Source organism: Nicotiana sylvestris, chromosome 7 (assembly GCF_000393655.2).
Source record: "Nicotiana sylvestris chromosome 7, ASM39365v2, whole genome shotgun sequence".
In the NCBI taxonomy this organism is placed as follows: domain Eukaryota; kingdom Viridiplantae; phylum Streptophyta; class Magnoliopsida; order Solanales; family Solanaceae; genus Nicotiana; species Nicotiana sylvestris.
Window position 1 is genome coordinate 69,154,587 of NC_091063.1, and position 8,111 is coordinate 69,162,697.

Genomic DNA, 8,111 nt, shown 5'->3' on the forward strand with positions numbered 1-8,111 from the left:
GATAAACTGATTGGAAACCTCACTGCCTATGAACTGATAAGGCAAACCATGAAAATGGATGCACCCAAGAAGGAAAGAAGTCTGGCTCTCAGAATAGATGAAGGTGCAGATCTGGAGGATGATGAAATACCATGATCGCAAGAGATTTCAAAAAGTATCTGATGAGAGGAAAAGGTTCTTCAAGAGGTACAACCTTCAACAAACCAAGGGTTCTTGAGAAACAGACCAACGAGGGTTGCTACAAATTTGGTAAGACTGATCACATGATCAAGAACTGTCCTCAATGGGAAATTGAGTGGAAGAAGGAAAGGGCTGAATGAAGGAACGGGAAGAAGGAACAGGTTCAACCCAAAAGGAACAAAGGAAATACAATGGCTATGGTTGCTGCCTGGGGAGAAACATCAGATGAGGACTCAGAAGATGAAGTTAGAGATGAACAAGCACTTATGGCCATCGGAGAATCAGATGATGAACAAGAGGTAAGTGTCCTACATCTTAAAGACAAGATTAAATTCCTGTCTAAAGAAAGATTGTCTGAACTATTGCTAGACTTCATTGATGAGTCTGAGATAATTAACAATGAGAAGGAAGATCTGTCTATGAATGTGTGATCTTAAAAGCCAATTGCAAAATCTAGAATCTAGGGCTAATGAGAGTGATAGTAAAAATGCTGAGATGTAGAACTAGGTTCTTGAATTTGACACCAGTGTCTTAGAACTTAGTTCTAAGAACTTAAAACTGAAACTAGGAACAGGTAAGAAGAAAGCTGATCACACACATATCACCCTAGAAGAAAATTAGGAAAAATGAAGGATGAGTTGTACAGGAAGGATGAGTAGATAAAAGTCTTAAAAGAAGATCTAGGGAAGGTAAAACATGAACTAGATAGAACTTGCAAATGGAACAAGGCTTCTGGTGCACTTTCCTGGCTACAAGAACATCACAGTAGCAACAAAAGAGGACTTGGCTATGGGACTCAAACACCTAAGTGGGATCCTAAAAGCAAGTACCTCACTCTTCCTGAGAACAAAATCTGCACACACTGTGGCAAGACTGGCCATTACAAAAATAAATGTAATGCAAAAGAAAAGGCCTGTCAAAAGAACAAAGCTTTTGTTCAAGAGAAAAATAGGCTGCCTGGGTGGGCTAAAAGGAATTTGATTTACACCTTTGCTTATAGAAAGGGATCCAAACTAGTTTGGGTTCCTAAGACTAACCATTGATTTTTTTTGTAGGTCCAAGTGAAGGGAAGTAACCAAATATGGTACATGGATAGTGGTTGCTCAAAACATATGACTGGAAGTAAGAACCAGTTCCTTTCACTTGAGGACTTAAAGGGAGGTAATGTCTCCTTTGGAAATGGAAAGAAAGGTGAGATTATTGGGGTTGGAAAGGTAGGTAAGACAGACTCACACTCCATTGAGAATGTCTACTTCACCTCTACCAAATGCTTTGTGATTAACCTTACCACTGACAAGATTATTTTGCAGGGAAAAAGAGTTAACAATATTTACATTGTAGATTTGTCTACTCTTTCAGAAAATGAACTCACCTGCCTAAGTGTGTTGGATAATAATCCCCTCCTGTGACACAAAAGACTTGGTCATGCTAGTCTAAATCAGCTCAACAAATTAGTCTCCAAGGACTTGTGATAGGGCTACCTAACATCAAGTTCAACGAAGACAAAGTTTGTGAAGCCTGTGCAAGGGAGAAGCAGGTAAGATCATCCTTCAAAAGCAAGAAAATGGTAAGCACAACCAAGACATTGGAACTGGTCCATATGGATCTCTGTGGTCCAATGAGAACCTTGAGTAGAGGTGGAAAGAAATATGTGATGATACTTGTTGATGATTATTCTAGATTTACCTGGGTACTATTTTTAACATCTAAAGATGAAGCATTTGACATGTTTACTGCTTTTGTTAGAAAAACTCAAAAATAATTAGGTAATCAACTTGCATCCATTAGGTATGATCATGGAACTGAATTTGAAAATGCTAAATTTGCTGAATTTTGTAATGAGCATGGTATAGATCATAACTTCTCTGCCTCTAGGACTCCTCAACAAAATGGTGTAGTTGAAAGAAAGAACATGACTCTTGAGGACATGGCTAGGACTATGCTTCTTTCTAGTAAATTGCCCCATAACTTCTAGGCAGAGGCTGTAAACACTGCATGTTATATTATCAATAGATGCATGACTAGACCTTTTGTAGAGAAGACTCCCTATGAGTTACTTAAAGGGAGAAAACCAAATATATCCCATCTTAAGGCATTTGGATGCAAGTGCTTTGTGCACAATAATGGAAAGGACTCCCTAGGTAAGTTTGATCACAGAAGTGATGAGGGAGTATTCTTGGGATATTCTTCACATAGCAAAGCATATAAAATGTTTAATAAAAAAAACTTTGTGTGTAGAAGAAAGTATGTATGTAGTGTTTGATGAAACTAACATTCTCTCTGAGAGACAAGAACATGAAGATGAAGCCATTGGATTGGTAAAGGATTTGACTGAATTCTCAACACAAGTTAAAGTGGCACCAAAAGAAGGAACAGGTGATGGAACAGGTTCTTCCATCCAGGGCAACCTGACAGGGGGAACTGATCAAATAGGAATTGAAACTAATCCCCTAAAAGAACATGTGCATGACCCTGTTCCTTAGCAACAGAACATGGGAGAAACATCTACCAGAAATCAGTTGGTTGTGAAACCTCACAAGTATCAAATTTCTCATCCTATTGAGAACATAATCACTTATCCAACATCTGGAGTCAAAACTAGATCACAATTAAAGAATATGTGTGCTTTGATGCCTTCTTAACTCTTATTGAACCTAAAAATATTGTTGACGCTTTGCAGGATGCAGATTGGGTGAATGCAATGCAATATGAACTCAATCCGTTCGAGAGAAGTCAAGTTTGGCATCTAGTTCTAAGACCCAAGGACAGGTCAGTTATTGGTACAAAATGAGTCTTCAGAAACAAACTTGATGAAGATGGAACAGTTACAAGAAACAAGGCAAGACTAGTGGTCTAAGGTTACAGCCAAGAGGAGGGTATAGATTATGATGAGACTTTTGCTCCAGTTGCAAGACTAGAGGCAATAAGACTCCTCATAGCCTTTACACCACACATGGAATTCACTCTCCATCAGATGGATGTCAAAAGTGCCTTCCTGAATGGCTACCTGAAAGAAGAAGTGTTTGTGAAACAACCTCCAGGGTTTGAGAGCAAGGAATGTCCTGAGCATGTGTACAAATTAGACAAGGCTCTCCATGGACTCAAGTAGGCCCCTAGAGCATGGTATGAACGACTGTCCAAATTCCTGCTTGAACATGGCTACAAAAGAGGCAAAATTGACAGTACCCTATTCTTAAGGGAAAAAGGGAAGGATCTCCTTGTGGTACAAATATATGTTGATGACATAATCTTTGGGGCCACCACTGATAAACTAAGTAAGGATTTTGCCAAATTAATGGGGAGTGAGTTTGAAATGAGTATGATGGGTGAGCTTAACTTTTTCTTAGGCTTACAGATCAAACAAAGCCAAAATGGAACCATCATCCATCAGCAGAAGTATGCAAAAGAGCTGATCAAAAAGTTTAAAATGGATGAATCAAAGGAAATAGACACCCCCATTGCAACTGCCACTAAATTAGACATAGATGAACCTGGTTCATCAATTGTTCAGAAGTTGTATAGGGGTATGATTGGTTCACTCTTGTATCTTACTGCCAGCAGACCTGACATAGTTTTCAGTGTAGGGCTTTGTGCTCGCTTTCAAGCTAATCCAAAAGAGTCTCACTTGACTGCTATCAAGAGGATACTAAGATATTTGAAAGGCACCACTGATCTGTGTCTTTGGTATCCTAAAGGTAGTAATTTCAATCTAGTAGGATATGCTGATTATGCAGGTTTCCTTGTGCATAGGAAAAACACCTCAGGTATGGCTCACTTTCTTGGTTCATGTCTTGTATCATGGGCCACTAAAAAGCAAAATTCAGTGGTCTTATCCACTACTAAGGCTGAATATGTTGTTGATGCCTCTTGTTGTGCTCAATTGCTATGGATCAAACAGCAACTGGTAGATTTTGGCATTGAAGTTGGTTGCATTCCTATATTCTGTGATAACACTAGCGCTATAAGTATAACAAAGAACCATGTTCATCATAAGAGGACTAAGCACATAGATGTTAGACACCACTTCTTAAGAGATAACTATGAGTAAGGATTGATCTCCATAGAATTTTGTGCTACTGATAAATAAATTGCTGACATCTTCACTAAAGCACTGAGTAAAGAAAACTTTGAGAGGAATAGGTTGGAATTAGGGATGATTAAGATCACATAATAGGTCCAGCTCAGAATGCACAATGAAAAAAAATATGAAAATAATTGAAAAATAAAAAAAAAGATTTTTGGCTAGGAATTCTGAACTTGTGTAAATATCCAGATTAATTCTTACTCAGCTTCATATTTTAATTAGTATACTCATGTGACATGTGTTTATATGACTCACTGATCTCTTACAAAATTTTCTCTATTATGGCATTTGAGGCATGTTCAAGAGACTTCTACATGAAGAACCTGGTTCATCAGTATGGGTTCATATGAAAGCTAAGGTATGTTTTCTATACTCTGCACAATTAAATAGATTAATATTTAAATCATGAGCAGAAGTCCTATAATTGTTCAATTCCTAGAAAATTCTATCTATTAGTTTTGAACCAGTTCCGTCTGCCTAGGACTCTAAACTGAAAAATTTGCGTAAATCTAGGGAAGATAAACCGATCATTCAAAATCTAGAATTTTAGGTTGATTGGACCTCTAATTGACCACTGTTAAAAGCTGATGTTACTTATTAAATGTGTATTTCTCTTTAAATACACATCATTTCTCCTACCATCTTCATAATTCCAAACCGTCAAAAATTCTTCTTCACTTTCACTTGCCCTCTTCTCCAAAACTCTAATTCCTAAATTCTCTCAAGAAACCAATGATCATGACTAACCCACAAGACAATCCTGGAACTCCTCCACCACCAACTCCCTCAAATTCATCCACACCTCCTCCACCCAGTAAATCTCCAAAACCTAGACTACGAAGGGTAAAAATGCTTTCTCGAAAGACTGTAGTGTCTGGGGCTCTGAGGAAGAAATTAAATGAGAAGTTGAAGGCAAGGCAGGCCCAAAACTCCAACTCCAGCTCTGATTCTGAATCATATCAATCCGCTACTGAGGGGGAAGAACCTGAGTCTTCTGACTCTGAAAAGACTTAAGAATCTCCAACTAAGGTAACTTCTTCTATGTCTAAAAATCTAGAAACTAGGTTTGTTCTGGTTGGGTCTGTTAAGGATGTAGAATTACCAGGGACACGAAGGAGTGGAGGTAAAAAGAATTCTGAAAAAGAAAAAGAGAGAGAGGGTGTATGTGGTGAAGAGAGGGGAAATGGGAAAGGAGTAGCGCTTTCTATCTGTGGGGTTGCACAAGAAAGGGTAGAAGAGAGTGGCATGAAGTCAGGGGGAAGTGGTTCTAGGGAAGCTGCAGAGGGGTTGGTTCATCTGAGCACACAAAGAGATGAACCCGGTTCATCTGCTGAAGAGACCCTAGCAGACTTGCTGAAAAAGGTTGCGGCAAGCTATGACCCAAAGAAACACAGAACTCCCACAACAAAAGCCCCAAATGTTCGTAAGCCTTCCAAGAAAAGAAAGGCTTCATCCCCAATACCTACTGCTCTTCATTGCCAAAGGGTAAAGCCACAAGAAGCAGGGTGAAACAGAGTGAAGCCGATCTACAAAAGGCTTTGGCTGAAAGTAAGAAAAAGAAAATGGATAAAGAAAAGGGAAAGATTGCAGACTCCTCAGAGGCTGTTGAGGAAGAGGAGATGGAACTGGTCCATCAAGAAAGGGGTACATCAGTGGAGGTTCCTACCCCCAAGCCCAAAAAGCCCAAGACTTCCTCCAAGAAGTCTTCCTCTGTGTCTGAGGCTATTGAACCTACACTAGCCAAGAGGACAAGATCTGCAATGAAAAACAAACAATCAAAAATTTCGGAAGATGATGACTAGAGTAGAGAAGAAGAAGAAAATGATTCTGAGAAGGAACAGGATAAGATTGCCATGTTTGGCAAAAGAAAGATTTTAAAGGGTAGACTGCTAAAAGACCTGGTGGAACCAGGAACGATGAGATTGGTGGATGCTTTAGCTGGTCAGGGAAGGAAGGACATGGTCCTTCAGATGGATGGTAGGCTAGCCAAAAATGAGCTAATTGAATTTATGGCAAATGTTGCGGTTAAGGATGGCAATGTTAGTAGCTTGGTGAAAGGAGTTCAAGTGCAGTTTGATACAAAGAAACTGGGAGAGATCCTGGACATACCCTCTGAAGGGTTTGATGACTATACAAGGCAAAGGTGGCCCTGCTTGGACTTCTTCCCTACTGTTGTTGCAATCACCAGGAGGTTTTGTGATTTAGAAGATGTGAATGGAGTCAGGGTTGTGCAGAAAAGTGAAATGAGGCATGAGCATAAGGTCTTGTTTGAATTTGTCAACAAGTGTTTATTGCCCAGACACGAGAGAAGGAACATTGCAAATTACATGGATCTAGTTCTTATGGAGTGCTTGGAGAGAGGAAAGCAAATCAACTGGCCTGCCTTCATTATCAAGCTGCTAGATATGGTCATAAATGGCTCCAAGGCTCATGCTACTCCCCTATGGCTTTATTCTAATCACAGTTCTGGACAGGCTCAATGTGACTCTGAAGAAATGGGAAATGGCCTCGAGCAAGGATCACTTTGGCATCAATACTCTTCTTGCTTGTGACTATGCAGTCAATGGCATCCCAAATGAACATGGTTCATCCCAGAAGGCACCTATCAATAGCAAAGTTAGGACTCTGGTTCAGGAATGTGCAGCCAAGGATGCTGAAATAGCTAGGCTTAAGGCTCGTGTGACTGGAGTGGAATCTGAGAGGGATGGTCTCAGAACTGAGCTTGCCAAAGAAAAGGAGAAGAATGATGGAATTCTTCACAATATGTTGAATCTTCTCTAAACCCAAACCCAATCCTCTAGTTCCTCCAAGCCTTAGGACTCCTAGCTTTTGTATCTTGAACTTGTTAGTGCCTTAGTGACCCAGATTAGGGATTTTTCTATCTTTTGTTTTTGCTCATGGTTTGGATGTTTTTATTTCTTTTTGTGGATTGTTGGTGGCAACATATGTCTATCAATGATAATTACTGTTTTGCTCTTGTTCAATGATTAATCTGTCCTTGATAGTTTAAATATGTTTGCTTGATTACTGATGATTACACCATGATTGCACTTGCAGTTGCCCTAGTGGCCATGAGTACTTATTAAAATTTAGGAATCACACTTTGTATGCAACATTTCAATGATGCCAAAAGGGTAAAGAGACATTGTGCTTTACATATTCGGAAATAAGTGATATTTATAACCTACTTAACCTGGTCCTTGATGATAAGTGAATTTTCTAGGTTTAGAATTGATGGTTAAGCTGAGTTCGTACAGGTTCCAAATCAGTAAAAAGCACATAGTTTGTCATCATCAAAAAGGGGGAATTTGTTGACACAAGAACAGGTGAAGTTTTGAAGATTGACAAAAGAACTCAGTCATGGACCAGGTTCATCTTGTGAAGCAATAGTCATGATCAACCTATACATATAAGATGCACGTGAAAGAGATAAGTCCTACTGATCAAGCAGTAATATCTCCTGATCTGATCGAAAAGGTTGCATATTGGATAAGGGGAGAAAGTCTCCTTATATGAAGAGAACACAATCTAGGATGAAAATAGTGTTAGAGTTTGAGATCATCATGAACTCTTCCACGATAGAAGAGCAGCAATTCAGTCCCAATCAAACTCTTATTACTAACCTATTAAATGTAAGTGTTGTTCTCTTTTACAGGTAATGCACATACACAGAAGTTAAACCAAATTGAGAGAAAAAGAGCAAGGCTATTTTGCAAGCAATTTATGTGTGATTTGAGTGTGCACTCTTGAAGCTACTTGAACAAGATAGAAGAACCAGTTCGATTGTGTCTATCTTTTATTCTAGTTCAATTATTTAAAATTGTACCTTTCAGCTTTCATAGAAGCA